Source organism: Vigna unguiculata, unplaced genomic scaffold (assembly GCF_004118075.2).
Source record: "Vigna unguiculata cultivar IT97K-499-35 unplaced genomic scaffold, ASM411807v1 contig_489, whole genome shotgun sequence".
Lineage (NCBI taxonomy): Eukaryota > Viridiplantae > Streptophyta > Magnoliopsida > Fabales > Fabaceae > Vigna > Vigna unguiculata.
In genome coordinates, this window is record NW_021011203.1 from 14,286 (window position 1) to 37,643 (window position 23,358).

The following is a 23,358-nucleotide window of genomic DNA, read 5'->3' on the forward strand; positions in this document are numbered from 1 at the left end:
TTTGAGTCATTTAGGTGGTACTATTGGATTTAATTGCAAAAAACGGTGATGAAAATGGCGTAAAAAAAAGAAAAAAACGTAAAAAAGAGGTGCAACCGAGGACTTCCCAGGAGGTCACCCATCCTAGTACTACTCTCGCCCAAGCACGCTTAACTGCGGAGTTCTGATGGGATCCGGTGCATTAGTGCTGGTATGATCGCACCTGTCAAGTATTGCACGATCAATGTATATATGGGTTTCGCATTGGGCCTAAGTTTGAAAACTTGGTGAGGCGCGGGGCCCGGGGACGTGAAGTGGTAACAGTAGTTTGAGTCATTTAGGTGGTACTATTGGATTTAATTGCAAAAAACGGTGATGAAAATGGCGTAAAAAAAAGAAAAAAACGTAAAAAAGAGGTGCAACCGAGGACTTCCCAGGAGGTCACCCATCCTAGTACTACTCTCGCCCAAGCACGCTTAACTGCGGAGTTCTGATGGGATCCGGTGCATTAGTGCTGGTATGATCGCACCTGTCAAGTATTGCACGATCAATGTATATATGGGTTTCGCATTGGGCCTAAGTTTGAAACTTGGTGAGGCGCGGGGCCCGGGGACGTGAAGTGGTAACAGTAGTTTGAGTCATTTAGGTGGTACTATTGGATTTAATTGCAAAAAACGGTGATGAAAATGGCGTAAAAAAAAGAAAAAAACGTAAAAAAGAGGTGCAACCGAGGACTTCCCAGGAGGTCACCCATCCTAGTACTACTCTCGCCCAAGCACGCTTAACTGCGGAGTTCTGATGGGATCCGGTGCATTAGTGCTGGTATGATCGCACCTGTCAAGTATTGCACGATCAATGTATATATGGGTTTCGCATTGGGCCTAAGTTTGAAAACTTGGTGAGGCGCGGGGCCCGGGGACGTGAAGTGGTAACAGTAGTTTGAGTCATTTAGGTGGTACTATTGGATTTAATTGCAAAAAACGGTGATGAAAATGGCGTAAAAAAAAGAAAAAAACGTAAAAAGAGGTGCAACCGAGGACTTCCCAGGAGGTCACCCATCCTAGTACTACTCTCGCCAAGCACGCTTAACTGCGGAGTTCTGATGGGATCCGGTGCATTAGTGCTGGTATGATCGCACCTGTCAAGTATTGCACGATCAATGTATATATGGGTTTCGCATTGGGCCTAAGTTTGAAAACTTGGTGAGGCGCGGGGCCCGGGGACGTGAAGTGGTAACAGTAGTTTGAGTCATTTAGGTGGTACTATTGGATTTAATTGCAAAAAACGGTGATGAAAATGGCGTAAAAAAAAGAAAAAAACGTAAAAAAGAGGTGCAACCGAGGACTTCCCAGGAGGTCACCCATCCTAGTACTACTCTCGCCCAAGCACGCTTAACTGCGGAGTTCTGATGGGATCCGGTGCATTAGTGCTGGTATGATCGCACCTGTCAAGTATTGCACGATCAATGTATATATGGGTTTCGCATTGGGCCTAAGTTTGAAAACTTGGTGAGGCGCGGGGCCCGGGGACGTGAAGTGGTAACAGTAGTTTGAGTCATTTAGGTGGTACTATTGGATTTAATTGCAAAAAACGGTGATGAAAATGGCGTAAAAAAAGAAAAAAACGTAAAAAAGAGGTGCAACCGAGGACTTCCCAGGAGGTCACCCATCCTAGTACTACTCTCGCCCAAGCACGCTTAACTGCGGAGTTCTGATGGGATCCGGTGCATTAGTGCTGGTATGATCGCACCTGTCAAGTATTGCACGATCAATGTATATATGGGTTTCGCATTGGGCCTAAGTTTGAAAACTTGGTGAGGCGCGGGGCCCGGGGACGTGAAGTGGTAACAGTAGTTTGAGTCATTTAGGTGGTACTATTGGATTTAATTGCAAAAAACGGTGATGAAAATGGCGTAAAAAAAAGAAAAAAACGTAAAAAAGAGGTGCAACACGAGGACTTCCCAGGAGGTCACCCATCCTAGTACTACTCTCGCCCAAGCACGCTTAACTGCGGAGTTCTGATGGGATCCGGTGCATTAGTGCTGGTATGATCGCACCTGTCAAGTATTGCACGATCAATGTATATATGGGTTTCGCATTGGGCCTAAGTTTGAAAACTTGGTGAGGCGCGGGGCCCGGGGACGTGAAGTGGTAACAGTAGTTTGAGTCATTTAGGTGGTACTATTGGATTTAATTGCAAAAAACGGTGATGAAAATGGCGTAAAAAAAAGAAAAAAACGTAAAAAAGAGGTGCAACACGAGGACTTCCCAGGAGGTCACCCATCCTAGTACTACTCTCGCCCAAGCACGCTTAACTGCGGAGTTCTGATGGGATCCGGTGCATTAGTGCTGGTATGATCGCACCTGTCAAGTATTGCACGATCAATGTATATATGGGTTTCGCATTGGGCCTAAGTTTGAAAACTTGGTGAGGCGCGGGGCCCGGGGACGTGAAGTGGTAACAGTAGTTTGAGTCATTTAGGTGGTACTATTGGATTTAATTGCAAAAAACGGTGATGAAAATGGCGTAAAAAAAGAAAAAAACGTAAAAAAGAGGTGCAACCGAGGACTTCCCAGGAGGTCACCCATCCTAGTACTACTCTCGCCCAAGCACGCTTAACTGCGGAGTTCTGATGGGATCCGGTGCATTAGTGCTGGTATGATCGCACCTGTCAAGTATTGCACGATCAATGTATATATGGGTTTCGCATTGGGCCTAAGTTTGAAAACTTGGTGAGGCGCGGGGCCCGGGGACGTGAAGTGGTAACAGTAGTTTGAGTCATTTAGGTGGTACTATTGGATTTAATTGCAAAAAACGGTGATGAAAATGGCGTAAAAAAAAGAAAAAAACGTAAAAAAGAGGTGCAACCGAGGACTTCCCAGGAGGTCACCCATCCTAGTACTACTCTCGCCCAAGCACGCTTAACTGCGGAGTTCTGATGGGATCCGGTGCATTAGTGCTGGTATGATCGCACCTGTCAAGTATTGCACGATCAATGTATATATGGGTTTCGCATTGGGCCTAAGTTTGAAAACTTGGTGAGGCGCGGGGCCCGGGGACGTGAAGTGGTAACAGTAGTTTGAGTCATTTAGGTGGTACTATTGGATTTAATTGCAAAAAACGGTGATGAAAATGGCGTAAAAAAAGAAAAAAACGTAAAAAAGAGGTGCAACCGAGGACTTCCCAGGAGGTCACCCATCCTAGTACTACTCTCGCCCAAGCACGCTTAACTGCGGAGTTCTGATGGGATCCGGTGCATTAGTGCTGGTATGATCGCACCTGTCAAGTATTGCACGATCAATGTATATATGGGTTTCGCATTGGGCCTAAGTTTGAAAACTTGGTGAGGCGCGGGGCCCGGGGACGTGAAGTGGTAACAGTAGTTTGAGTCATTTAGGTGGTACTATTGGATTTAATTGCAAAAAACGGTGATGAAAATGGCGTAAAAAAAAGAAAAAAACGTAAAAAAGAGGTGCAACACGAGGACTTCCCAGGAGGTCACCCATCCTAGTACTACTCTCGCCCAAGCACGCTTAACTGCGGAGTTCTGATGGGATCCGGTGCATTAGTGCTGGTATGATCGCACCTGTCAAGTATTGCACGATCAATGTATATATGGGTTTCGCATTGGGCCTAAGTTTGAAAACTTGGTGAGGCGCGGGGCCCGGGGACGTGAAGTGGTAACAGTAGTTTGAGTCATTTAGGTGGTACTATTGGATTTAATTGCAAAAAACGGTGATGAAAATGGCGTAAAAAAAAGAAAAAAACGTAAAAAAGAGGTGCAACCGAGGACTTCCCAGGAGGTCACCCATCCTAGTACTACTCTCGCCCAAGCACGCTTAACTGCGGAGTTCTGATGGGATCCGGTGCATTAGTGCTGGTATGATCGCACCTGTCAAGTATTGCACGATCAATGTATATATGGGTTTCGCATTGGGCCTAAGTTTGAAAACTTGGTGAGGCGCGGGGCCCGGGGACGTGAAGTGGTAACAGTAGTTTGAGTCATTTAGGTGGTACTATTGGATTTAATTGCAAAAAACGGTGATGAAAATGGCGTAAAAAAAAGAAAAAAACGTAAAAAAGAGGTGCAACCGAGGACTTCCCAGGAGGTCACCCATCCTAGTACTACTCTCGCCCAAGCACGCTTAACTGCGGAGTTCTGATGGGATCCGGTGCATTAGTGCTGGTATGATCGCACCTGTCAAGTATTGCACGATCAATGTATATATGGGTTTCGCATTGGGCCTAAGTTTGAAAACTTGGTGAGGCGCGGGGCCCGGGGACGTGAAGTGGTAACAGTAGTTTGAGTCATTTAGGTGGTACTATTGGATTTAATTGCAAAAAACGGTGATGAAAATGGCGTAAAAAAAAGAAAAAAACGTAAAAAGAGGTGCAACCGAGGACTTCCCAGGAGGTCACCCATCCTAGTACTACTCTCGCCCAAGCACGCTTAACTGCGGAGTTCTGATGGGATCCGGTGCATTAGTGCTGGTATGATCGCACCTGTCAAGTATTGCACGATCAATGTATATATGGGTTTCGCATTGGGCCTAAGTTTGAAAACTTGGTGAGGCGCGGGGCCCGGGGACGTGAAGTGGTAACAGTAGTTTGAGTCATTTAGGTGGTACTATTGGATTTAATTGCAAAAAACGGTGATGAAAATGGCGTAAAAAAAAGAAAAAAACGTAAAAAAGAGGTGCAACCGAGGACTTCCCAGGAGGTCACCCATCCTAGTACTACTCTCGCCCAAGCACGCTTAACTGCGGAGTTCTGATGGGATCCGGTGCATTAGTGCTGGTATGATCGCACCTGTCAAGTATTGCACGATCAATGTATATATGGGTTTCGCATTGGGCCTAAGTTTGAAAACTTGGTGAGGCGCGGGGCCCGGGGACGTGAAGTGGTAACAGTAGTTTGAGTCATTTAGGTGGTACTATTGGATTTAATTGCAAAAAACGGTGATGAAAATGGCGTAAAAAAAAGAAAAAACGTAAAAAAGAGGTGCAACCGAGGACTTCCCAGGAGGTCACCCATCCTAGTACTACTCTCGCCCAAGCACGCTTAACTGCGGAGTTCTGATGGGATCCGGTGCATTAGTGCTGGTATGATCGCACCTGTCAAGTATTGCACGATCAATGTATATATGGGTTTCGCATTGGGCCTAAGTTTGAAAACTTGGTGAGGCGCGGGGCCCGGGGACGTGAAGTGGTAACAGTAGTTTGAGTCATTTAGGTGGTACTATTGGATTTAATTGCAAAAAACGGTGATGAAAATGGCGTAAAAAAAAGAAAAAAACGTAAAAAAGAGGTGCAACCGAGGACTTCCCAGGAGGTCACCCATCCTAGTACTACTCTCGCCCAAGCACGCTTAACTGCGGAGTTCTGATGGGATCCGGTGCATTAGTGCTGGTATGATCGCACCTGTCAAGTATTGCACGATCAATGTATATATGGGTTTCGCATTGGGCCTAAGTTTGAAAACTTGGTGAGGCGCGGGGCCCGGGGACGTGAAGTGGTAACAGTAGTTTGAGTCATTTAGGTGGTACTATTGGATTTAATTGCAAAAAACGGTGATGAAAATGGCGTAAAAAAAGAAAAAAACGTAAAAAAGAGGTGCAACCGAGGACTTCCCAGGAGGTCACCCATCCTAGTACTACTCTCGCCCAAGCACGCTTAACTGCGGAGTTCTGATGGGATCCGGTGCATTAGTGCTGGTATGATCGCACCTGTCAAGTATTGCACGATCAATGTATATATGGGTTTCGCATTGGGCCTAAGTTGAAAACTTGGTGAGGCGCGGGGCCCGGGGACGTGAAGTGGTAACAGTAGTTTGAGTCATTTAGGTGGTACTATTGGATTTAATTGCAAAAAACGGTGATGAAATGGCGTAAAAAAAAGAAAAAAACGTAAAAAAGAGGTGCAACCGAGGACTTCCCAGGAGGTCACCCATCCTAGTACTACTCTCGCCCAAGCACGCTTAACTGCGGAGTTCTGATGGGATCCGGTGCATTAGTGCTGGTATGATCGCACCTGTCAAGTATTGCACGATCAATGTATATATGGGTTTCGCATTGGGCCTAAGTTTGAAAACTTGGTGAGGCGCGGGGCCCGGGGACGTGAAGTGGTAACAGTAGTTTGAGTCATTTAGGTGGTACTATTGGATTTAATTGCAAAAAACGGTGATGAAAATGGCGTAAAAAAAAGAAAAAAACGTAAAAAAGAGGTGCAACCGAGGACTTCCCAGGAGGTCACCCATCCTAGTACTACTCTCGCCCAAGCACGCTTAACTGCGGAGTTCTGATGGGATCCGGTGCATTAGTGCTGGTATGATCGCACCTGTCAAGTATTGCACGATCAATGTATATATGGGTTTCGCATTGGGCCTAAGTTTGAAAACTTGGTGAGGCGCGGGGCCCGGGGACGTGAAGTGGTAACAGTAGTTTGAGTCATTTAGGTGGTACTATTGGATTTAATTGCAAAAAACGGTGATGAAAATGGCGTAAAAAAAAGAAAAAAACGTAAAAAAGAGGTGCAACCGAGGACTTCCCAGGAGGTCACCCATCCTAGTACTACTCTCGCCCAAGCACGCTTAACTGCGGAGTTCTGATGGGATCCGGTGCATTAGTGCTGGTATGATCGCACCTGTCAAGTATTGCACGATCAATGTATATATGGGTTTCGCATTGGGCCTAAGTTTGAAAACTTGGTGAGGCGCGGGGCCCGGGGACGTGAAGTGGTAACAGTAGTTTGAGTCATTTAGGTGGTACTATTGGATTTAATTGCAAAAAACGGTGATGAAAATGGCGTAAAAAAAAGAAAAAAACGTAAAAAAGAGGTGCAACCGAGGACTTCCCAGGAGGTCACCCATCCTAGTACTACTCTCGCCCAAGCACGCTTAACTGCGGAGTTCTGATGGGATCCGGTGCATTAGTGCTGGTATGATCGCACCTGTCAAGTATTGCACGATCAATGTATATATGGGTTTCGCATTGGGCCTAAGTTTGAAAACTTGGTGAGGCGCGGGGCCCGGGGACGTGAAGTGGTAACAGTAGTTTGAGTCATTTAGGTGGTACTATTGGATTTAATTGCAAAAAACGGTGATGAAAATGGCGTAAAAAAAAGAAAAAAACGTAAAAAAGAGGTGCAACCGAGGACTTCCCAGGAGGTCACCCATCCTAGTACTACTCTCGCCCAAGCACGCTTAACTGCGGAGTTCTGATGGGATCCGGTGCATTAGTGCTGGTATGATCGCACCTGTCAAGTATTGCACGATCAATGTATATATGGGTTTCGCATTGGGCCTAAGTTTGAAAACTTGGTGAGGCGCGGGGCCCGGGGACGTGAAGTGGTAACAGTAGTTTGAGTCATTTAGGTGGTACTATTGGATTTAATTGCAAAAAACGGTGATGAAAATGGCGTAAAAAAAAGAAAAAAACGTAAAAAAGAGGTGCAACCGAGGACTTCCCAGGAGGTCACCCATCCTAGTACTACTCTCGCCCAAGCACGCTTAACTGCGGAGTTCTGATGGGATCCGGTGCATTAGTGCTGGTATGATCGCACCTGTCAAGTATTGCACGATCAATGTATATATGGGTTTCGCATTGGGCCTAAGTTTGAAAACTTGGTGAGGCGCGGGGCCCGGGGACGTGAAGTGGTAACAGTAGTTTGAGTCATTTAGGTGGTACTATTGGATTTAATTGCAAAAAACGGTGATGAAAATGGCGTAAAAAAAAGAAAAAAACGTAAAAAGAGGTGCAACCGAGGACTTCCCAGGAGGTCACCCATCCTAGTACTACTCTCGCCCAAGCACGCTTAACTGCGGAGTTCTGATGGGATCCGGTGCATTAGTGCTGGTATGATCGCACCTGTCAAGTATTGCACGATCAATGTATATATGGGTTTCGCATTGGGCCTAAGTTTGAAAACTTGGTGAGGCGCGGGGCCCGGGGACGTGAAGTGGTAACAGTAGTTTGAGTCATTTAGGTGGTACTATTGGATTTAATTGCAAAAAACGGTGATGAAAATGGCGTAAAAAAAGAAAAAAACGTAAAAAAGAGGTGCAACCGAGGACTTCCCAGGAGGTCACCCATCCTAGTACTACTCTCGCCCAAGCACGCTTAACTGCGGAGTTCTGATGGGATCCGGTGCATTAGTGCTGGTATGATCGCACCTGTCAAGTATTGCACGATCAATGTATATATGGGTTTCGCATTGGGCCTAAGTTTGAAAACTTGGTGAGGCGCGGGGCCCGGGGACGTGAAGTGGTAACAGTAGTTTGAGTCATTTAGGTGGTACTATTGGATTTAATTGCAAAAAACGGTGATGAAAATGGCGTAAAAAAAAGAAAAAAACGTAAAAAAGAGGTGCAACACGAGGACTTCCCAGGAGGTCACCCATCCTAGTACTACTCTCGCCCAAGCACGCTTAACTGCGGAGTTCTGATGGGATCCGGTGCATTAGTGCTGGTATGATCGCACCTGTCAAGTATTGCACGATCAATGTATATATGGGTTTCGCATTGGGCCTAAGTTTGAAAACTTGGTGAGGCGCGGGGCCGGGGACGTGAAGTGGTAACAGTAGTTTGAGTCATTTAGGTGGTACTATTGGATTTAATTGCAAAAAACGGTGATGAAAATGGCGTAAAAAAAGAAAAAAACGTAAAAAAGAGGTGCAACCGAGGACTTCCAGGAGGTCACCCATCCTAGTACTACTCTCGCCCAAGCACGCTTAACTGCGGAGTTCTGATGGGATCCGGTGCATTAGTGCTGGTATGATCGCACCTGTCAAGTATTGCACGATCAATGTATATATGGGTTTCGCATTGGGCCTAAGTTTGAAAACTTGGTGAGGCGCGGGGCCCGGGGACGTGAAGTGGTAACAGTAGTTTGAGTCATTTAGGTGGTACTATTGGATTTAATTGCAAAAACGGTGATGAAAATGGCGTAAAAAAAAGAAAAAAACGTAAAAAAGAGGTGCAACCGAGGACTTCCCAGGAGGTCACCCATCCTAGTACTACTCTCGCCCAAGCACGCTTAACTGCGGAGTTCTGATGGGATCCGGTGCATTAGTGCTGGTATGATCGCACCTGTCAAGTATTGCACGATCAATGTATATATGGGTTTCGCATTGGGCCTAAGTTTGAAAACTTGGTGAGGCGCGGGGCCCGGGGACGTGAAGTGGTAACAGTAGTTTGAGTCATTTAGGTGGTACTATTGGATTTAATTGCAAAAACGGTGATGAAAATGGCGTAAAAAAAAGAAAAAAACGTAAAAAAGAGGTGCAACCGAGGACTTCCCAGGAGGTCACCCATCCTAGTACTACTCTCGCCCAAGCACGCTTAACTGCGGAGTTCTGATGGGATCCGGTGCATTAGTGCTGGTATGATCGCACCTGTCAAGTATTGCACGATCAATGTATATATGGGTTTCGCATTGGGCCTAAGTTTGAAAACTTGGTGAGGCGCGGGGCCCGGGGACGTGAAGTGGTAACAGTAGTTTGAGTCATTTAGGTGGTACTATTGGATTTAATTGCAAAAAACGGTGATGAAAATGGCGTAAAAAAAAGAAAAAAACGTAAAAAAGAGGTGCAACCGAGGACTTCCCAGGAGGTCACCCATCCTAGTACTACTCTCGCCCAAGCACGCTTAACTGCGGAGTTCTGATGGGATCCGGTGCATTAGTGCTGGTATGATCGCACCTGTCAAGTATTGCACGATCAATGTATATATGGGTTTCGCATTGGGCCTAAGTTTGAAAACTTGGTGAGGCGCGGGGCCGGGGACGTGAAGTGGTAACAGTAGTTTGAGTCATTTAGGTGGTACTATTGGATTTAATTGCAAAAACGGTGATGAAAATGGCGTAAAAAAAAGAAAAAAACGTAAAAAAGAGGTGCAACCGAGGACTTCCCAGGAGGTCACCCATCCTAGTACTACTCTCGCCCAAGCACGCTTAACTGCGGAGTTCTGATGGGATCCGGTGCATTAGTGCTGGTATGATCGCACCTGTCAAGTATTGCACGATCAATGTATATATGGGTTTCGCATTGGGCCTAAGTTTGAAAACTTGGTGAGGCGCGGGGCCCGGGGACGTGAAGTGGTAACAGTAGTTTGAGTCATTTAGGTGGTACTATTGGATTTAATTGCAAAAAACGGTGATGAAAATGGCGTAAAAAAAAGAAAAAACGTAAAAAAGAGGTGCAACCGAGGACTTCCCAGGAGGTCACCCATCCTAGTACTACTCTCGCCCAAGCACGCTTAACTGCGGAGTTCTGATGGGATCCGGTGCATTAGTGCTGGTATGATCGCACCTGTCAAGTATTGCACGATCAATGTATATATGGGTTTCGCATTGGGCCTAAGTTTGAAAACTTGGTGAGGCGCGGGGCCCGGGGACGTGAAGTGGTAACAGTAGTTTGAGTCATTTAGGTGGTACTATTGGATTTAATTGCAAAAAACGGTGATGAAAATGGCGTAAAAAAAAAAAAAAACGTAAAAAAGAGGTGCAACCGAGGACTTCCCAGGAGGTCACCCATCCTAGTACTACTCTCGCCCAAGCACGCTTAACTGCGGAGTTCTGATGGGATCCGGTGCATTAGTGCTGGTATGATCGCACCTGTCAAGTATTGCACGATCAATGTATATATGGGTTTCGCATTGGGCCTAAGTTTGAAAACTTGGTGAGGCGCGGGGCCCGGGGACGTGAAGTGGTAACAGTAGTTTGAGTCATTTAGGTGGTACTATTGGATTAATTGCAAAAAACGGTGATGAAAATGGCGTAAAAAAAAGAAAAAAACGTAAAAAAGAGGTGCAACACGAGGACTTCCCAGGAGGTCACCCATCCTAGTACTACTCTCGCCAAGCACGCTTAACTGCGGAGTTCTGATGGGATCCGGTGCATTAGTGCTGGTATGATCGCACCTGTCAAGTATTGCACGATCAATGTATATATGGGTTTCGCATTGGGCCTAAGTTTGAAAACTTGGTGAGGCGCGGGGCCCGGGACGTGAAGTGGTAACAGTAGTTTGAGTCATTTAGGTGGTACTATTGGATTTAATTGCAAAAAACGGTGATGAAAATGGCGTAAAAAAAAAGAAAAAAACGTAAAAAAGAGGTGCAACACGAGGACTTCCCAGGAGGTCACCCATCCTAGTACTACTCTCGCCCAAGCACGCTTAACTGCGGAGTTCTGATGGGATCCGGTGCATTAGTGCTGGTATGATCGCACCTGTCAAGTATTGCACGATCAATGTATATATGGGTTTCGCATTGGGCCTAAGTTTGAAAACTTGGTGAGGCGCGGGGCCCGGGGACGTGAAGTGGTAACAGTAGTTTGAGTCATTTAGGTGGTACTATTGGATTTAATTGCAAAAAACGGTGATGAAAATGGCGTAAAAAAAAGAAAAAAACGTAAAAAAGAGGTGCAACCGAGGACTTCCCAGGAGGTCACCCATCCTAGTACTACTCTCGCCCAAGCACGCTTAACTGCGGAGTTCTGATGGGATCCGGTGCATTAGTGCTGGTATGATCGCACCTGTCAAGTATTGCACGATCAATGTATATATGGGTTTCGCATTGGGCCTAAGTTTGAAACTTGGTGAGGCGCGGGGCCGGGGACGTGAAGTGGTAACAGTAGTTTGAGTCATTTAGGTGGTACTATTGGATTTAATTGCAAAAAACGGTGATGAAAATGGCGTAAAAAAAAGAAAAAAACGTAAAAAAGAGGTGCAACCGAGGACTTCCCAGGAGGTCACCCATCCTAGTACTACTCTCGCCCAAGCACGCTTAACTGCGGAGTTCTGATGGGATCCGGTGCATTAGTGCTGGTATGATCGCACCTGTCAAGTATTGCACGATCAATGTATATATGGGTTTCGCATTGGGCCTAAGTTTGAAAACTTGGTGAGGCGCGGGGCCCGGGGACGTGAAGTGGTAACAGTAGTTTGAGTCATTTAGGTGGTACTATTGGATTTAATTGCAAAAAACGGTGATGAAAATGGCGTAAAAAAAAGAAAAAAACGTAAAAAAAGAGGTGCAACCGAGGACTTCCCAGGAGGTCACCCATCCTAGTACTACTCTCGCCCAAGCACGCTTAACTGCGGAGTTCTGATGGGATCCGGTGCATTAGTGCTGGTATGATCGCACCTGTCAAGTATTGCACGATCAATGTATATATGGGTTTCGCATTGGGCCTAAGTTTGAAACTTGGTGAGGCGCGGGGCCCGGGGACGTGAAGTGGTAACAGTAGTTTGAGTCATTTAGGTGGTACTATTGGATTTAATTGCAAAAAACGGTGATGAAAATGGCGTAAAAAAAAGAAAAAAACGTAAAAAAGAGGTGCAACACGAGGACTTCCCAGGAGGTCACCCATCCTAGTACTACTCTCGCCCAAGCACGCTTAACTGCGGAGTTCTGATGGGATCCGGTGCATTAGTGCTGGTATGATCGCACCTGTCAAGTATTGCACGATCAATGTATATATGGGTTTCGCATTGGGCCTAGTTGAAAACTTGGTGAGGCGCGGGGCCCGGGGACGTGAAGTGGTAACAGTAGTTTGAGTCATTTAGGTGGTACTATTGGATTTAATTGCAAAAAACGGTGATGAAAATGGCGTAAAAAAAAGAAAAAAAACGTAAAAAAGAGGTGCAACACGAGGACTTCCCAGGAGGTCACCCATCCTAGTACTACTCTCGCCCAAGCACGCTTAACTGCGGAGTTCTGATGGGATCCGGTGCATTAGTGCTGGTATGATCGCACCTGTCAAGTATTGCACGATCAATGTATATATGGGTTTCGCATTGGGCCTAAGTTTGAAACTTGGTGAGGCGCGGGGCCCGGGGACGTGAAGTGGTAACAGTAGTTTGAGTCATTTAGGTGGTACTATTGGATTTAATTGCAAAAAACGGTGATGAAAATGGCGTAAAAAAAGAAAAAAACGTAAAAAAAGAGGTGCAACCGAGGACTTCCCAGGAGGTCACCCATCCTAGTACTACTCTCGCCCAAGCACGCTTAACTGCGGAGTTCTGATGGGATCCGGTGCATTAGTGCTGGTATGATCGCACCTGTCAAGTATTGCACGATCAATGTATATATGGGTTTCGCATTGGGCCTAAGTTTGAAAACTTGGTGAGGCGCGGGGCCCGGGGACGTGAAGTGGTAACAGTAGTTTGAGTCATTTAGGTGGTACTATTGGATTTAATTGCAAAAAACGGTGATGAAAATGGCGTAAAAAAAAGAAAAAAACGTAAAAAAGAGGTGCAACCGAGGACTTCCCAGGAGGTCACCCATCCTAGTACTACTCTCGCCCAAGCACGCTTAACTGCGGAGTTCTGATGGGATCCGGTGCATTAGTGCTGGTATGATCGCACCTGTCAAGTATTGCACGATCAATGTATATATGGGTTTCGCATTGGGCCTAAGTTTGAAAACTTGGTGAGGCGCGGGGCCCGGGGACGTGAAGTGGTAACAGTAGTTTGAGTCATTTAGGTGGTACTATTGGATTTAATTGCAAAAAACGGTGATGAAAATGGCGTAAAAAAAGAAAAAAACGTAAAAAAGAGGTGCAACCGAGGACTTCCCAGGAGGTCACCCATCCTAGTACTACTCTCGCCCAAGCACGCTTAACTGCGGAGTTCTGATGGGATCCGGTGCATTAGTGCTGGTATGATCGCACCTGTCAAGTATTGCACGATCAAATGTATATATGGGTTTCGCATTGGGCCTAAGTTTGAAAACTTGGTGAGGCGCGGGGCCCGGGGACGTGAAGTGGTAACAGTAGTTTGAGTCATTTAGGTGGTACTATTGGATTTAATTGCAAAAAACGGTGATGAAAATGGCGTAAAAAAAGAAAAAAACGTAAAAAGAGGTGCAACCGAGGACTTCCCAGGAGGTCACCCATCCTAGTACTACTCTCGCCCAAGCACGCTTAACTGCGGAGTTCTGATGGGATCCGGTGCATTAGTGCTGGTATGATCGCACCTGTCAAGTATTGCACGATCAATGTATATATGGGTTTCGCATTGGGCCTAAGTTTGAAAACTTGGTGAGGCGCGGGGCCCGGGGACGTGAAGTGGTAACAGTAGTTTGAGTCATTTAGGTGGTACTATTGGATTTAATTGCAAAAAAACGGTGATGAAAATGGCGTAAAAAAAGAAAAAAACGTAAAAAAGAGGTGCAACACGAGGACTTCCCAGGAGGTCACCCATCCTAGTACTACTCTCGCCCAAGCACGCTTAACTGCGGAGTTCTGATGGGATCCGGTGCATTAGTGCTGGTATGATCGCACCTGTCAAGTATTGCACGATCAATGTATATATGGGTTTCGCATTGGGCCTAAGTTTGAAAACTTGGTGAGGCGCGGGGCCCGGGGACGTGAAGTGGTAACAGTAGTTTGAGTCATTTAGGTGGTACTATTGGATTTAATTGCAAAAAACGGTGATGAAAATGGCGTAAAAAAAAGAAAAAAACGTAAAAAAGAGGTGCAACCGAGGACTTCCCAGGAGGTCACCCATCCTAGTACTACTCTCGCCCAAGCACGCTTAACTGCGGAGTTCTGATGGGATCCGGTGCATTAGTGCTGGTATGATCGCACCTGTCAAGTATTGCACGATCAATGTATATATGGGTTTCGCATTGGGCCTAAGTTTGAAAACTTGGTGAGGCGCGGGCCGGGACGTGAAAGGGTAACAGTAGTTTGAGTCATTTAGGTGGTACTATTGGATTTAATTGCAAAAAACGGTGATGAAAATGGCGTAAAAAAAAGAAAAAAAACGTAAAAAGAGGTGCAACCGAGGACTTCCCAGGAGGTCACCCATCCTAGTACTACTCTCGCCCAAGCACGCTTAACTGCGGAGTTCTGATGGGATCCGGTGCATTAGTGCTGGTATGATCGCACCTGTCAAGTATTGCACGATCAATGTATATATGGGTTTCGCATTGGGCCTAGTTTGAAACTTGGTGAGGCGCGGGGCCCCGGGGACGTGAAGTGGTAACAGTAGTTTGAGTCATTTAGGTGGTACTATTGGATTTAATTGCAAAAAACGGGTGATGAAAATGGCGTAAAAAAAAGAAAAAAACGTAAAAAAGAGGTGCAACCGAGGACTTCCCAGGAGGTCACCCATCCTAGTACTACTCTCGCCCAAGCACGCTTAACTGCGGAGTTCTGATGGGATCCGGTGCATTAGTGCTGGTATGATCGCACCTGTCAAGTATTGCACGATCAATGTATATATGGGTTTCGCATTGGGCCTAAGTTTGAAACTTGGTGAGGCGCGGGGCCCGGGGACGTGAAGTGGTAACAGTAGTTTGAGTCATTTAGGTGGTACTATTGGATTTAATTGCAAAAAACGGTGATGAAAATGGCGTAAAAAAAAGAAAAAAACGTAAAAAAGAGGTGCAACACGAGGACTTCCCAGGAGGTCACCCATCCTAGTACTACTCTCGCCCAAGCACGCTTAACTGCGGAGTTCTGATGGGATCCGGTGCATTAGTGCTGGTATGATCGCACCTGTCAAGTATTGCACGATCAATGTATATATGGGTTTCGCATTGGGCCTAAGTTTGAAAACTTGGTGAGGCGCGGGGCCCGGGACGTGAAGTGTAACAGTAGTTTGAGTCATTTAGGTGGTACTATTGGATTTAATTGCAAAAAACGGTGATGAAAATGGCGTAAAAAAAAGAAAAAAACGTAAAAAAGAGGTGCAACACGAGGACTTCCCAGGAGGTCACCCATCCTAGTACTACTCTCGCCCAAGCACGCTTAACTGCGGAGTTCTGATGGGATCCGGTGCATTAGTGCTGGTATGATCGCACCTGTCAAGTATTGCACGATCAATGTATATATGGGTTCGCATTGGGCCTAAGTTTGAAAACTTGGTGAGGCGCGGGGCCCGGGGGACGTGAAGTCGGTAACAGTAGTTGAGTCATTTAGGTGGTACTATTGGATTTAATTGCAAAAAACGGTGATGAAAATGGCGTAAAAAAAAAGAAAAAACGTAAAAAAGAGGTGCAACACGAGGACTTCCAGGAGGTCACCCATCCTAGTACTACTCTCGCCAGCACGCTAATGCGGAGTTCTGATGGATCCGGTGCTTAGTGCTGGTATGATCGACCTGTCAAGTATTGCACAATGTATATATGGGTTTGATTGGGCCTAATGCACCGGGTGCAACCGAGGACTTCCCAGGAGGTCACCCATCCTAGTACTACTCTCGCCCAAGCACGCTTAACTGCGGAGTTCTGATGGGATCCGGTGCATTAGTGCTGGTATGATCGCACCTGTCAAGTATTGCACGATCAATGTATATATGGGTTTCGCATTGGGCCTAAGTTTGAAAACTTGGTGAGGCGCGGGGCCCGGGGACGTGAAGTGGTAACAGTAGTTTGAGTCATTTAGGTGGTACTATTGGATTTAATTGCAAAAAACGGTGATGAAAATGGCGTAAAAAAAGAAAAAAACGTAAAAAAGAGGTGCAACACGAGGACTTCCCAGGAGGTCACCCATCCTAGTACTACTCTCGCCCAAGCACGCTTAACTGCGGAGTTCTGATGGGATCCGGTGCATTAGTGCTGGTATGATCGCACCTGTCAAGTATTGCACGATCAATGTATATATGGGTTTCGCATTGGGCCTAAGTTTGAAAACTTGGTGAGGCGCGGGGCCCGGGGACGTGAAGTGGTAACAGTAGTTTGAGTCATTTAGGTGGTACTATTGGATTTAATTGCAAAAAACGGTGATGAAAATGGCGTAAAAAAAGAAAAAACGTAAAAAAGAGGTGCAACACGAGGACTTCCCAGGAGGTCACCCATCCTAGTACTACTCTCGCCCAAGCACGCTTAACTGCGGAGTTCTGATGGGATCCGGTGCATTAGTGCTGGTATGATCGCACCTGTCAAGTATTGCACGATCAATGTATATATGGGTTTCGCATTGGCCTAAGTTTGAAAACTTGGTGAGGCGCCGGGGCCCGGGGACGTGAAGTGGTAACAGTAGTTTGAGTCATTTAGGTGGTACTATTGATTTAATTGCAAAAAACGGTGATGAAAATGGCGTAAAAAAAGAAAAAAAACGTAAAAAAGAGGTGCAACCGAGGACTTCCCAGGAGGTCACCCATCCTAGTACTACTCTCGCCCAAGCACGCTTAACTGCGGAGTTCTGATGGGATCCGGTGCATTAGTGCTGGTATGATCGCACCTGTCAAGTATTGCACGATCAATGTAATATGGGTTTCGCATTGGGCCTAAGTTTGAAAACTTGGTGAGGCGCGGGGCCCGGGGACGTGAAGTGGGTAACAGTAGTTTGAGTCATTTAGGTGGTACTATTGGATTTAATTGCAAAAAACGGTGATGAAAATGGCGTAAAAAAAAGAAAAAAACGTAAAAAGAGGTGCAACACGAGACTTCCCAGGAGGTCACCCATCCTAGTACTACTCTCGCCAAGCACGCTTAACTGCGGAGTTCTGATGGGATCCGGTGCATTAGTGCTGGTATGATCGCACCTGTCAAGTATTGCACGATCAATGTATATATGGGTTTCGCATTGGGCCTAAGTTTGAAAACTTGGTGAGGCGCGGGGCCGGGACGTGAATGGTAACAGTAGTTTGAGTCATTTAGGTGTACTATGGATTTAATTGCAAAAACGTGATGAAAATGCGTAAAAAAAAGAAAAAAACGTAAAAAGAGGTGCAACCGAGATTCCCAGGAGGTCACCCATCCTAGTACTACTCTCCCCAAGCACGCTTAACTGCGGAGTTCTGATGGGATCCGGTGCATTAGTGCTGGTATGATCGCACCTGTCAAGTATTGCACGATCAATGTATATATGGGTTTCGCATTGGCCTAAGTTTGAAAACTTGTGAGGCGCGGGCCCGGGGACGTGAAGTGGTAACAGTAGTTTGAGTCATTTAGGTGGTACTATTGGATTTAATTGCAAAAAACGGTGATGAAAATGGCGTAAAAAAAAGAAAAAAACGTAAAAAAGAGGTGCAACACGAGGACTTCCCAGGAGGTCACCCATCCTAGTACTACTCTCGCCCAAGCACGCTTAACTGCGGAGTTCTGATGGGATCCGGTGCATTAGTGCTGGTATGATCGCACCTGTCAAGTATTGCACGATCAATGTATATATGGGTTTCGCATTGGGCCTAAGTTTGAAAACTTGGTGAGGCGCGGGGCCCGGGGACGTGAAGTGGTAACAGTAGTTTGAGTCATTTAGGTGGTACTATTGGATTTAATTGCAAAAAACGGTGATGAAAATGGCGTAAAAAAAAGAAAAAAACGTAAAAAAGAGGTGCAACGAGGACTTCCCAGGAGGTCACCATCCTAGTACTACTCTCGCCCAAGCACGCTTAACTGCGGAGTTCTGATGGGATCCGGTGCATTAGTGCTGGTATGATCGCACCTGTCAAGTATTGCACGATCAATGTATATATGGGTTCGCATTGGGCCTAAGTTTGAAAACTTGGTGAGGCGCGGGGCCCGGGGACGTGAAGTGGTAACAGTAGTTTGAGTCATTTAGGTGGTACTATTGGATTTAATTGCAAAAAACGGTGATGAAAATGGCGTAAAAAAAAGAAAAAACGTAAAAAAGAGGTGCAACCGAGGACTTCCCAGGAGGTCACCCATCCTAGTACTACTCTCGCCCAAGCACGCTTAACTGCGGAGTTCTGATGGGATCCGGTGCATTAGTGCTGGTATGATCGCACCTGTCAAGTATTGCACGATCAATGTATATATGGGTTTCGCATTGGGCCTAAGTTTGAAAACTTGGTGAGGCGCGGGGCCGGGGACGTGAAGTGGTAACAGTAGTTTGAGTCATTTAGGTGGTACTATGGATTTAATTGCAAAAACGGTGATGAAAATGGCGTAAAAAAAAGAAAAAAACGTAAAAAAGAGGTGCAACCGAGGACTTCCCAGGAGGTCACCCATCCTAGTACTACTCTCGCCCAAGCACGCTTAACTGCGGAGTTCTGATGGGATCCGGTGCATTAGTGCTGGTATGATCGCACCTGTCAAGTATTGCACGATCAATGTATATATGGGTTTCGCATTGGGCCTAAGTTTGAAAACTTGGTGAGGCGCGGGGCCCGGGGACGTGAAGTGGTAACAGTAGTTTGAGTCATTAGGTGGTACTATTGGATTTAATTGCAAAAAACGGTGATGAAAATGGCGTAAAAAAAGAAAAAAACGTAAAAAAGAGGTGCAACCGAGGACTTCCCAGGAGGTCACCCATCCTAGTACTACTCTCGCCCAAGCACGCTTAACTGCGGAGTTCTGATGGGATCCGGTGCATTAGTGCTGGTATGATCGCACCTGTCAAGTATTGCACGATCAATGTATATATGGGTTCGCATTGGGCCTAAGTTTGAAACTTGGTGAGGCGCGGGGCCCGGGGACGTGAAGTGGGTAACAGTAGTTTGAGTCATTTAGGTGGTACTATTGGATTTAATTGCAAAAAACGGTGATGAAAATGGCGTAAAAAAAAGAAAAAAACGTAAAAAAGAGGTGCAACACGAGGACTTCCCAGGAGGTCACCCATCCTAGTACTACTCTCGCCCAAGCACGCTTAACTGCGGAGTTCTGATGGGATCCGGTGGCATTAGTGCTGGTATGATCGCACCTGTCAAGTATTGCACGATCAATGTATATATGGGTTTCGCATTGGGCCTAAGTTGAAAACTTGGTGAGGCGCGGGGCCCGGGGACGTGAAGTGGTAACAGTAGTTTGAGTCATTTAGGTGGTACTATTGGATTTAATTGCAAAAAACGGTGATGAAAATGGCGTAAAAAAGAAAAAAACGTAAAAAGAGGTGCAACGAGGACTTCCCAGGAGTCACCCATCCTAGTACTACTCTCGCCCAAGCACGCTTAACTGCGGAGTTCTGATGGATCCGGTGCATTAGTGCTGGTATGATCGCACCTGTCAAGTATGCACGATCAATGTATATATGGTTTCGCATTGGGCCTAAGTTTGAAAACTTGGTGAGGCGCGGGCCCGGGGACGTGAAGTGGTAACAGTAGTTTGGTCATTTAGGTGGTACTATTGGATTTAATTGCAAAAAACGGTGATGAAAATGGCGTAAAAAAAGAAAAAAACGTAAAAAAGAGGTGCAACACGAGGACTTCCCAGGAGGTCACCCATCCTAGTACTACTCTCGCCAAGCACGCTTAACTGCGGAGTTCTGATGGGATCCGGTGCATTAGTGCTGTATGATCGCACCTGTCAGTATTGCACGATCAATGTATATATGGGTTTCGCATTGGGCCTAGTTTGAAACTTGGTGAGGCGCGGGGCCGGGGACGTGAAGTGGTAACAGTAGTTTGAGTATTTAGGTGGTACTATTGGATTAATTGCAAAAAACGGTGATGAAAATGGCGTAAAAAAAAGAAAAAAACGTAAAAAGAGGTGCAAACGAGGACTTCCCAGGAGGTCACCTCCTATATACTCTCTCGCCAAGCACGCTTAACTGCGGAGTTCTGATGGGATCCGGTGCATTAGTGCTGGTATGATCGCACCTGTCAGTATTGCACGATCAATGTATATATGGGTTTCGCATTGGGCCTAAGTTTGAAAACTTGGTGAGGCGCGGGCCCGGGGACGTGAAGTGGTAACAGTAGTTTGAGTCATTTAGGTGGTACTATTGGATTTAATTGCAAAAAACGGTGATGAAAATGGCGTAAAAAAAGAAAAAACGTAAAAAGAGGTGCAACACGAGGACTTCCCAGAGGTCACCCTCCTAGTACTACTCTCGCCCAAGCACGCTTAACTGCGGAGTTCTGATGGGATCCGTGCATTAGTGCTGGTATGATCGCACCTGTCAAGTATTGCACGATCAATGTATATATGGGTTTCGCATTGGGCCTAAGTTTGAAAACTTGGTGAGGCGCGGGCCCGGGACGTGAAGTGGTAACAGTAGTTTGAGTCATTTAGGTGTACTATTGATTAATTGCAAAAACGGTGATGAAAATGGCGTAAAAAAAAGAAAAAACGTAAAAAAGAGGTGCAACCGAGGACTTCCCAGGAGGTCACCCATCCTAGACTACTCTCGCCCAAGCACGCTAACTGCGGAGTTCTGATGGGATCCGTGCATTAGTGCTGGTATGATCGCACCTGTCAAGTATTGCACGATCAATGTATATATGGGTTTCGCATTGGGCCTAAGTTTGAAAACTTGGTGAGGCGCGGGCCCGGGGACGTGAAGTGGTAACAGTAGTTGAGTCATTTAGGTGGTACTAATTGGATTAATTGCAAAAAAACGGTGATGAAAATGGCGTAAAAAAAAGAAAAAAACGTAAAAAAGAGGTGCAACACACGAGGATTCCCAGGAGGTCACCATCCTAGTACTACTCTCCCCAAGCACGCTTAACTGCGGAGTTCTGATGGGATCCGGTGCATTAGTGCTGGTATGATCGCACCTGTCAAGTATTGCACGATCAATGTATATATGGGTTTCGCATTGGGCCTAATGCACCGGGTGCAACCGAGGACTTCCCAGGAGTCACCCATCCTAGTACTACTCTCGCCCAAGCACGCTTATGCGGAGTTCTGATGGGATCCGGTGCATTAAGTGCTGGTATGATCGCACCTGTCAAGTATTGCACGATCAATGTATATATGGGTTTCGCATTGGGCCTAAGTTGAAAACTTGGTGAGGCGCGGGCCCGGGACGTGAAGTGGTAACAGTAGTTTGAGTCATTTAGGTGGTACTATTGGATTTAATTGCAAAAAACGGTGATGAAAATGGCGTAAAAAAAAGAAAAAACGTAAAAAAGAGGTGCAACCGAGGACTTCCCAGGAGGTCACCCATCCTAGTACTACTCTCGCCCAAGCACGCTTAACTGCGGAGTTCCGATGGGATCCGGTGCATTAGTGCTGGTTGATCGCACCTGTCAAGTATTGCACGATCAATGTATATATGGGTTCGCATTGGGCCTAAGTTTGAAACTTGGTGAGGCGCGGGGCCCGGGGACGTGAAGTGGTAACAGTAGTTTGAGTCATTTAGGTGGTACTATTGGATTTAATTGCAAAAAAACGGTGATGAAAATGGCGTAAAAAAAGAAAAAAACGTAAAAAAGAGGTGCAACACGAGGACTTCCCAGGAGGTCACCATCCTAGTACTAATCCCGCCCAAGCACGCTTAACTGCGGAGTTCTGATGGGATCCGGTGCATTAGTGCTGGTATGATCGCACCTGTCAAGTATTGCACGATCAATGTATATATGGGTTTCGCATTGGGCCTAAGTTTGAAAACTTGGTGAGGCGCGGGGCCGGGGACGTGAAGTGGTAACAGTAGTTTGAGTCATTTAGGTGGTACTATTGGATTAATTGCAAAAAACGGTGATGAAAATGGCGTAAAAAGAAAAAAACGTAAAAAAGAGGTGCAACCGAGACTTCCAGGAGGTCACCCATCCTAGTACTACTCTCGCCCAAGCACGCTTAACTGCGGAGTTCTGATGGGATCCGGTGCATTAGTGCTGGTATGATCGCACCTGTCAAGTATTGCACGATCAATGTATATATGGGTTTCGCATTGGGCCTAAAGTTTAAAACTTGGTGAGGCGCGGGGCCGGGGACGTGAAGTGTAACAGTAGTTTGAGTCATTTAGGTGGTACTATTGGATTTAATTGCAAAAAAACGGTGATGAAAATGGCGTAAAAAAAAGAAAAAAACGTAAAAAGAGGTGCAACACGAGGACTTCCCAGGAGGTCACCCATCCTAGTACTACTCTCGCCAAGCACGCTTAACTGCGGAGTTCTGATGGGATCCGGTGCATTAGTGCTGGTATGATCGCACCTGTCAAGTATTGCACGATCAATGTATATATGGTTTCGCATTTGGCCTAATGCACGGGTGGAACCGAGGACTTCCCAGGAGGTCACCCATCCTAGTACTACTCTCGCCCAAGCACGCTTAACTGCGGAGTTCTGATGGGATCCGGTGCATTGTGCTGGTATGATCGCACCTGTCAAGTATTGCACGATCAATGTATATATGGGTTTCGCATTGGGCCAAGTTTGAAAACTTGGTGAGGCGCGGGGCCGGGGACGTGAGTGGTAACAGTGTTTGAGTCATTTAGGTGTACTATTGGATTTAATTGCAAAAAACGGTGATGAAAATGGCGTAAAAAAAAGAAAAAAACGTAAAAAGAGGTGCAACGAGGACTTCCAGGAGGTCACCCATCCTAGTACTACTCTCGCCCAGCACGCTAACTGCGGAGTTCTGATGGGATCCGGTGCATTAGTGCTGGTATGATCGCACCTGTCAAGTATTGCACGATCAATGTATATATGGGTTCGCATTGGGCCTAAGTTTGAAAACTTGGTGAGGCGCGGGGCCCGGGGACGTGAAGTGGTAACAGTAGTTTGAGTCATTTAGGTGGTACTATTGGAT

The 23,358-nt window shown here is 46.2% G+C and overlaps 73 non-coding genes and 4 pseudogenes across 73 annotated transcripts; all 77 read right to left on the minus strand.

The window, feature by feature from the left end:
* Nucleotides 1-86: 86 nt before the first annotated feature.
* Nucleotides 87-204, minus strand: LOC114172068. Its single transcript, XR_003601826.1, has one exon. It is a non-coding gene; the product is annotated as a 5S ribosomal RNA (ribosomal RNA).
* Nucleotides 205-392: 188 nt separating this feature from the next.
* Nucleotides 393-510, minus strand: LOC114172069. Its single transcript, XR_003601827.1, has one exon. It is a non-coding gene; the product is annotated as a 5S ribosomal RNA (ribosomal RNA).
* A 187-nt stretch (nucleotides 511-697) lies between these two features.
* Nucleotides 698-815, minus strand: LOC114172070. Its single transcript, XR_003601828.1, has one exon. It is a non-coding gene; the product is annotated as a 5S ribosomal RNA (ribosomal RNA).
* Nucleotides 816-1,002: 187 nt separating this feature from the next.
* LOC114172124 lies at nucleotides 1,003-1,119 on the minus strand. The gene has a single exon (XR_003601879.1). It is a non-coding gene; the product is annotated as a 5S ribosomal RNA (ribosomal RNA).
* A 188-nt stretch (nucleotides 1,120-1,307) lies between these two features.
* LOC114172071 lies at nucleotides 1,308-1,425 on the minus strand. The gene has a single exon (XR_003601829.1). It is a non-coding gene; the product is annotated as a 5S ribosomal RNA (ribosomal RNA).
* A 187-nt stretch (nucleotides 1,426-1,612) lies between these two features.
* On the minus strand, nucleotides 1,613-1,730 carry LOC114172073. The gene has a single exon (XR_003601831.1). It is a non-coding gene; the product is annotated as a 5S ribosomal RNA (ribosomal RNA).
* A 188-nt stretch (nucleotides 1,731-1,918) lies between these two features.
* Nucleotides 1,919-2,037, minus strand: LOC114172191. The gene has a single exon (XR_003601937.1). It is a non-coding gene; the product is annotated as a 5S ribosomal RNA (ribosomal RNA).
* Nucleotides 2,038-2,225: 188 nt separating this feature from the next.
* LOC114172072 lies at nucleotides 2,226-2,344 on the minus strand. The gene has a single exon (XR_003601830.1). It is a non-coding gene; the product is annotated as a 5S ribosomal RNA (ribosomal RNA).
* Nucleotides 2,345-2,531: 187 nt separating this feature from the next.
* LOC114172074 lies at nucleotides 2,532-2,649 on the minus strand. Its single transcript, XR_003601832.1, has one exon. It is a non-coding gene; the product is annotated as a 5S ribosomal RNA (ribosomal RNA).
* A 188-nt stretch (nucleotides 2,650-2,837) lies between these two features.
* LOC114172075 lies at nucleotides 2,838-2,955 on the minus strand. The gene has a single exon (XR_003601833.1). It is a non-coding gene; the product is annotated as a 5S ribosomal RNA (ribosomal RNA).
* Nucleotides 2,956-3,142: 187 nt separating this feature from the next.
* On the minus strand, nucleotides 3,143-3,260 carry LOC114172076. Its single transcript, XR_003601834.1, has one exon. It is a non-coding gene; the product is annotated as a 5S ribosomal RNA (ribosomal RNA).
* A 188-nt stretch (nucleotides 3,261-3,448) lies between these two features.
* Nucleotides 3,449-3,567, minus strand: LOC114172084. Its single transcript, XR_003601841.1, has one exon. It is a non-coding gene; the product is annotated as a 5S ribosomal RNA (ribosomal RNA).
* A 188-nt stretch (nucleotides 3,568-3,755) lies between these two features.
* On the minus strand, nucleotides 3,756-3,873 carry LOC114172077. The gene has a single exon (XR_003601835.1). It is a non-coding gene; the product is annotated as a 5S ribosomal RNA (ribosomal RNA).
* Nucleotides 3,874-4,061: 188 nt separating this feature from the next.
* LOC114172078 lies at nucleotides 4,062-4,179 on the minus strand. The gene has a single exon (XR_003601836.1). It is a non-coding gene; the product is annotated as a 5S ribosomal RNA (ribosomal RNA).
* A 187-nt stretch (nucleotides 4,180-4,366) lies between these two features.
* On the minus strand, nucleotides 4,367-4,484 carry LOC114172080. The gene has a single exon (XR_003601837.1). It is a non-coding gene; the product is annotated as a 5S ribosomal RNA (ribosomal RNA).
* A 188-nt stretch (nucleotides 4,485-4,672) lies between these two features.
* On the minus strand, nucleotides 4,673-4,790 carry LOC114172081. Its single transcript, XR_003601838.1, has one exon. It is a non-coding gene; the product is annotated as a 5S ribosomal RNA (ribosomal RNA).
* A 187-nt stretch (nucleotides 4,791-4,977) lies between these two features.
* LOC114172082 lies at nucleotides 4,978-5,095 on the minus strand. Its single transcript, XR_003601839.1, has one exon. It is a non-coding gene; the product is annotated as a 5S ribosomal RNA (ribosomal RNA).
* Nucleotides 5,096-5,283: 188 nt separating this feature from the next.
* On the minus strand, nucleotides 5,284-5,401 carry LOC114172083. Its single transcript, XR_003601840.1, has one exon. It is a non-coding gene; the product is annotated as a 5S ribosomal RNA (ribosomal RNA).
* A 187-nt stretch (nucleotides 5,402-5,588) lies between these two features.
* LOC114172085 lies at nucleotides 5,589-5,706 on the minus strand. Its single transcript, XR_003601842.1, has one exon. It is a non-coding gene; the product is annotated as a 5S ribosomal RNA (ribosomal RNA).
* A 186-nt stretch (nucleotides 5,707-5,892) lies between these two features.
* LOC114172086 lies at nucleotides 5,893-6,010 on the minus strand. The gene has a single exon (XR_003601843.1). It is a non-coding gene; the product is annotated as a 5S ribosomal RNA (ribosomal RNA).
* A 188-nt stretch (nucleotides 6,011-6,198) lies between these two features.
* Nucleotides 6,199-6,316, minus strand: LOC114172087. The gene has a single exon (XR_003601844.1). It is a non-coding gene; the product is annotated as a 5S ribosomal RNA (ribosomal RNA).
* A 188-nt stretch (nucleotides 6,317-6,504) lies between these two features.
* Nucleotides 6,505-6,622, minus strand: LOC114172088. The gene has a single exon (XR_003601845.1). It is a non-coding gene; the product is annotated as a 5S ribosomal RNA (ribosomal RNA).
* Nucleotides 6,623-6,810: 188 nt separating this feature from the next.
* LOC114172089 lies at nucleotides 6,811-6,928 on the minus strand. The gene has a single exon (XR_003601846.1). It is a non-coding gene; the product is annotated as a 5S ribosomal RNA (ribosomal RNA).
* A 188-nt stretch (nucleotides 6,929-7,116) lies between these two features.
* Nucleotides 7,117-7,234, minus strand: LOC114172090. The gene has a single exon (XR_003601847.1). It is a non-coding gene; the product is annotated as a 5S ribosomal RNA (ribosomal RNA).
* Nucleotides 7,235-7,422: 188 nt separating this feature from the next.
* Nucleotides 7,423-7,540, minus strand: LOC114172091. Its single transcript, XR_003601848.1, has one exon. It is a non-coding gene; the product is annotated as a 5S ribosomal RNA (ribosomal RNA).
* A 187-nt stretch (nucleotides 7,541-7,727) lies between these two features.
* Nucleotides 7,728-7,845, minus strand: LOC114172092. Its single transcript, XR_003601849.1, has one exon. It is a non-coding gene; the product is annotated as a 5S ribosomal RNA (ribosomal RNA).
* Nucleotides 7,846-8,032: 187 nt separating this feature from the next.
* On the minus strand, nucleotides 8,033-8,150 carry LOC114172093. The gene has a single exon (XR_003601850.1). It is a non-coding gene; the product is annotated as a 5S ribosomal RNA (ribosomal RNA).
* A 188-nt stretch (nucleotides 8,151-8,338) lies between these two features.
* On the minus strand, nucleotides 8,339-8,457 carry LOC114172096. The gene has a single exon (XR_003601852.1). It is a non-coding gene; the product is annotated as a 5S ribosomal RNA (ribosomal RNA).
* Nucleotides 8,458-8,643: 186 nt separating this feature from the next.
* Nucleotides 8,644-8,760, minus strand: LOC114172131. The gene has a single exon (XR_003601886.1). It is a non-coding gene; the product is annotated as a 5S ribosomal RNA (ribosomal RNA).
* A 187-nt stretch (nucleotides 8,761-8,947) lies between these two features.
* On the minus strand, nucleotides 8,948-9,065 carry LOC114172094. Its single transcript, XR_003601851.1, has one exon. It is a non-coding gene; the product is annotated as a 5S ribosomal RNA (ribosomal RNA).
* Nucleotides 9,066-9,252: 187 nt separating this feature from the next.
* LOC114172097 lies at nucleotides 9,253-9,370 on the minus strand. The gene has a single exon (XR_003601853.1). It is a non-coding gene; the product is annotated as a 5S ribosomal RNA (ribosomal RNA).
* Nucleotides 9,371-9,558: 188 nt separating this feature from the next.
* Nucleotides 9,559-9,676, minus strand: LOC114172098. The gene has a single exon (XR_003601854.1). It is a non-coding gene; the product is annotated as a 5S ribosomal RNA (ribosomal RNA).
* Nucleotides 9,677-9,862: 186 nt separating this feature from the next.
* On the minus strand, nucleotides 9,863-9,980 carry LOC114172099. The gene has a single exon (XR_003601855.1). It is a non-coding gene; the product is annotated as a 5S ribosomal RNA (ribosomal RNA).
* Nucleotides 9,981-10,167: 187 nt separating this feature from the next.
* Nucleotides 10,168-10,285, minus strand: LOC114172100. Its single transcript, XR_003601856.1, has one exon. It is a non-coding gene; the product is annotated as a 5S ribosomal RNA (ribosomal RNA).
* A 187-nt stretch (nucleotides 10,286-10,472) lies between these two features.
* LOC114172101 lies at nucleotides 10,473-10,590 on the minus strand. Its single transcript, XR_003601857.1, has one exon. It is a non-coding gene; the product is annotated as a 5S ribosomal RNA (ribosomal RNA).
* Nucleotides 10,591-10,777: 187 nt separating this feature from the next.
* Nucleotides 10,778-10,895, minus strand: LOC114172117. Its single transcript, XR_003601873.1, has one exon. It is a non-coding gene; the product is annotated as a 5S ribosomal RNA (ribosomal RNA).
* Nucleotides 10,896-11,083: 188 nt separating this feature from the next.
* LOC114172107 lies at nucleotides 11,084-11,202 on the minus strand. Its single transcript, XR_003601863.1, has one exon. It is a non-coding gene; the product is annotated as a 5S ribosomal RNA (ribosomal RNA).
* A 188-nt stretch (nucleotides 11,203-11,390) lies between these two features.
* On the minus strand, nucleotides 11,391-11,508 carry LOC114172102. Its single transcript, XR_003601858.1, has one exon. It is a non-coding gene; the product is annotated as a 5S ribosomal RNA (ribosomal RNA).
* A 186-nt stretch (nucleotides 11,509-11,694) lies between these two features.
* Nucleotides 11,695-11,812, minus strand: LOC114172103. The gene has a single exon (XR_003601859.1). It is a non-coding gene; the product is annotated as a 5S ribosomal RNA (ribosomal RNA).
* A 189-nt stretch (nucleotides 11,813-12,001) lies between these two features.
* LOC114172104 lies at nucleotides 12,002-12,119 on the minus strand. The gene has a single exon (XR_003601860.1). It is a non-coding gene; the product is annotated as a 5S ribosomal RNA (ribosomal RNA).
* A 187-nt stretch (nucleotides 12,120-12,306) lies between these two features.
* On the minus strand, nucleotides 12,307-12,425 carry LOC114172118. The gene has a single exon (XR_003601874.1). It is a non-coding gene; the product is annotated as a 5S ribosomal RNA (ribosomal RNA).
* A 187-nt stretch (nucleotides 12,426-12,612) lies between these two features.
* On the minus strand, nucleotides 12,613-12,731 carry LOC114172130. Its single transcript, XR_003601885.1, has one exon. It is a non-coding gene; the product is annotated as a 5S ribosomal RNA (ribosomal RNA).
* Nucleotides 12,732-12,918: 187 nt separating this feature from the next.
* Nucleotides 12,919-13,036, minus strand: LOC114172105. Its single transcript, XR_003601861.1, has one exon. It is a non-coding gene; the product is annotated as a 5S ribosomal RNA (ribosomal RNA).
* A 188-nt stretch (nucleotides 13,037-13,224) lies between these two features.
* Nucleotides 13,225-13,342, minus strand: LOC114172106. Its single transcript, XR_003601862.1, has one exon. It is a non-coding gene; the product is annotated as a 5S ribosomal RNA (ribosomal RNA).
* A 187-nt stretch (nucleotides 13,343-13,529) lies between these two features.
* On the minus strand, nucleotides 13,530-13,647 carry LOC114172108. The gene has a single exon (XR_003601864.1). It is a non-coding gene; the product is annotated as a 5S ribosomal RNA (ribosomal RNA).
* A 187-nt stretch (nucleotides 13,648-13,834) lies between these two features.
* LOC114172109 lies at nucleotides 13,835-13,952 on the minus strand. Its single transcript, XR_003601865.1, has one exon. It is a non-coding gene; the product is annotated as a 5S ribosomal RNA (ribosomal RNA).
* Nucleotides 13,953-14,140: 188 nt separating this feature from the next.
* LOC114172142 lies at nucleotides 14,141-14,259 on the minus strand. The gene has a single exon (XR_003601896.1). It is a non-coding gene; the product is annotated as a 5S ribosomal RNA (ribosomal RNA).
* Nucleotides 14,260-14,447: 188 nt separating this feature from the next.
* Nucleotides 14,448-14,565, minus strand: LOC114172110. Its single transcript, XR_003601866.1, has one exon. It is a non-coding gene; the product is annotated as a 5S ribosomal RNA (ribosomal RNA).
* Nucleotides 14,566-14,750: 185 nt separating this feature from the next.
* LOC114172111 lies at nucleotides 14,751-14,868 on the minus strand. The gene has a single exon (XR_003601867.1). It is a non-coding gene; the product is annotated as a 5S ribosomal RNA (ribosomal RNA).
* A 188-nt stretch (nucleotides 14,869-15,056) lies between these two features.
* On the minus strand, nucleotides 15,057-15,174 carry LOC114172112. Its single transcript, XR_003601868.1, has one exon. It is a non-coding gene; the product is annotated as a 5S ribosomal RNA (ribosomal RNA).
* A 187-nt stretch (nucleotides 15,175-15,361) lies between these two features.
* LOC114172152 lies at nucleotides 15,362-15,480 on the minus strand. The gene has a single exon (XR_003601900.1). It is a non-coding gene; the product is annotated as a 5S ribosomal RNA (ribosomal RNA).
* A 186-nt stretch (nucleotides 15,481-15,666) lies between these two features.
* LOC114172154 lies at nucleotides 15,667-15,785 on the minus strand. The gene has a single exon (XR_003601901.1). It is a non-coding gene; the product is annotated as a 5S ribosomal RNA (ribosomal RNA).
* Nucleotides 15,786-16,132: 347 nt separating this feature from the next.
* On the minus strand, nucleotides 16,133-16,250 carry LOC114172128. Its single transcript, XR_003601883.1, has one exon. It is a non-coding gene; the product is annotated as a 5S ribosomal RNA (ribosomal RNA).
* Nucleotides 16,251-16,437: 187 nt separating this feature from the next.
* Nucleotides 16,438-16,556, minus strand: LOC114172155. The gene has a single exon (XR_003601902.1). It is a non-coding gene; the product is annotated as a 5S ribosomal RNA (ribosomal RNA).
* Nucleotides 16,557-16,742: 186 nt separating this feature from the next.
* LOC114172157 lies at nucleotides 16,743-16,861 on the minus strand. The gene has a single exon (XR_003601904.1). It is a non-coding gene; the product is annotated as a 5S ribosomal RNA (ribosomal RNA).
* A 187-nt stretch (nucleotides 16,862-17,048) lies between these two features.
* LOC114172113 lies at nucleotides 17,049-17,166 on the minus strand. Its single transcript, XR_003601869.1, has one exon. It is a non-coding gene; the product is annotated as a 5S ribosomal RNA (ribosomal RNA).
* Nucleotides 17,167-17,353: 187 nt separating this feature from the next.
* On the minus strand, nucleotides 17,354-17,470 carry LOC114172123. The gene has a single exon (XR_003601878.1). It is a non-coding gene; the product is annotated as a 5S ribosomal RNA (ribosomal RNA).
* A 179-nt stretch (nucleotides 17,471-17,649) lies between these two features.
* Nucleotides 17,650-17,764, minus strand: LOC114172135. Its single transcript, XR_003601890.1, has one exon. It is a non-coding gene; the product is annotated as a 5S ribosomal RNA (ribosomal RNA).
* A 185-nt stretch (nucleotides 17,765-17,949) lies between these two features.
* On the minus strand, nucleotides 17,950-18,068 carry LOC114172158. The gene has a single exon (XR_003601905.1). It is a non-coding gene; the product is annotated as a 5S ribosomal RNA (ribosomal RNA).
* A 188-nt stretch (nucleotides 18,069-18,256) lies between these two features.
* On the minus strand, nucleotides 18,257-18,372 carry LOC114172133. The gene has a single exon (XR_003601888.1). It is a non-coding gene; the product is annotated as a 5S ribosomal RNA (ribosomal RNA).
* Nucleotides 18,373-18,558: 186 nt separating this feature from the next.
* LOC114172114 lies at nucleotides 18,559-18,676 on the minus strand. The gene has a single exon (XR_003601870.1). It is a non-coding gene; the product is annotated as a 5S ribosomal RNA (ribosomal RNA).
* A 185-nt stretch (nucleotides 18,677-18,861) lies between these two features.
* LOC114172115 lies at nucleotides 18,862-18,979 on the minus strand. The gene has a single exon (XR_003601871.1). It is a non-coding gene; the product is annotated as a 5S ribosomal RNA (ribosomal RNA).
* A 186-nt stretch (nucleotides 18,980-19,165) lies between these two features.
* Nucleotides 19,166-19,283, minus strand: LOC114172116. Its single transcript, XR_003601872.1, has one exon. It is a non-coding gene; the product is annotated as a 5S ribosomal RNA (ribosomal RNA).
* Nucleotides 19,284-19,470: 187 nt separating this feature from the next.
* LOC114172159 lies at nucleotides 19,471-19,590 on the minus strand. The gene has a single exon (XR_003601906.1). It is a non-coding gene; the product is annotated as a 5S ribosomal RNA (ribosomal RNA).
* A 184-nt stretch (nucleotides 19,591-19,774) lies between these two features.
* On the minus strand, nucleotides 19,775-19,889 carry LOC114172143. The gene has a single exon (XR_003601897.1). It is a non-coding gene; the product is annotated as a 5S ribosomal RNA (ribosomal RNA).
* A 183-nt stretch (nucleotides 19,890-20,072) lies between these two features.
* LOC114172122 lies at nucleotides 20,073-20,189 on the minus strand. The gene has a single exon (XR_003601877.1). It is a non-coding gene; the product is annotated as a 5S ribosomal RNA (ribosomal RNA).
* A 181-nt stretch (nucleotides 20,190-20,370) lies between these two features.
* Nucleotides 20,371-20,485, minus strand: LOC114172149 (annotated as a pseudogene).
* Nucleotides 20,486-20,668: 183 nt separating this feature from the next.
* LOC114172136 lies at nucleotides 20,669-20,784 on the minus strand. The gene has a single exon (XR_003601891.1). It is a non-coding gene; the product is annotated as a 5S ribosomal RNA (ribosomal RNA).
* A 181-nt stretch (nucleotides 20,785-20,965) lies between these two features.
* LOC114172147 lies at nucleotides 20,966-21,080 on the minus strand (annotated as a pseudogene).
* Nucleotides 21,081-21,267: 187 nt separating this feature from the next.
* LOC114172140 lies at nucleotides 21,268-21,385 on the minus strand. The gene has a single exon (XR_003601894.1). It is a non-coding gene; the product is annotated as a 5S ribosomal RNA (ribosomal RNA).
* A 54-nt stretch (nucleotides 21,386-21,439) lies between these two features.
* Nucleotides 21,440-21,555, minus strand: LOC114172150 (annotated as a pseudogene).
* A 184-nt stretch (nucleotides 21,556-21,739) lies between these two features.
* On the minus strand, nucleotides 21,740-21,856 carry LOC114172139. Its single transcript, XR_003601893.1, has one exon. It is a non-coding gene; the product is annotated as a 5S ribosomal RNA (ribosomal RNA).
* A 186-nt stretch (nucleotides 21,857-22,042) lies between these two features.
* On the minus strand, nucleotides 22,043-22,160 carry LOC114172161. The gene has a single exon (XR_003601908.1). It is a non-coding gene; the product is annotated as a 5S ribosomal RNA (ribosomal RNA).
* Nucleotides 22,161-22,343: 183 nt separating this feature from the next.
* LOC114172138 lies at nucleotides 22,344-22,459 on the minus strand. The gene has a single exon (XR_003601892.1). It is a non-coding gene; the product is annotated as a 5S ribosomal RNA (ribosomal RNA).
* Nucleotides 22,460-22,645: 186 nt separating this feature from the next.
* On the minus strand, nucleotides 22,646-22,763 carry LOC114172119. The gene has a single exon (XR_003601875.1). It is a non-coding gene; the product is annotated as a 5S ribosomal RNA (ribosomal RNA).
* Nucleotides 22,764-22,815: 52 nt separating this feature from the next.
* On the minus strand, nucleotides 22,816-22,932 carry LOC114172144. The gene has a single exon (XR_003601898.1). It is a non-coding gene; the product is annotated as a 5S ribosomal RNA (ribosomal RNA).
* Nucleotides 22,933-23,114: 182 nt separating this feature from the next.
* LOC114172146 lies at nucleotides 23,115-23,228 on the minus strand (annotated as a pseudogene).
* Between the last annotated feature and the right edge of the window lie 130 nt (nucleotides 23,229-23,358).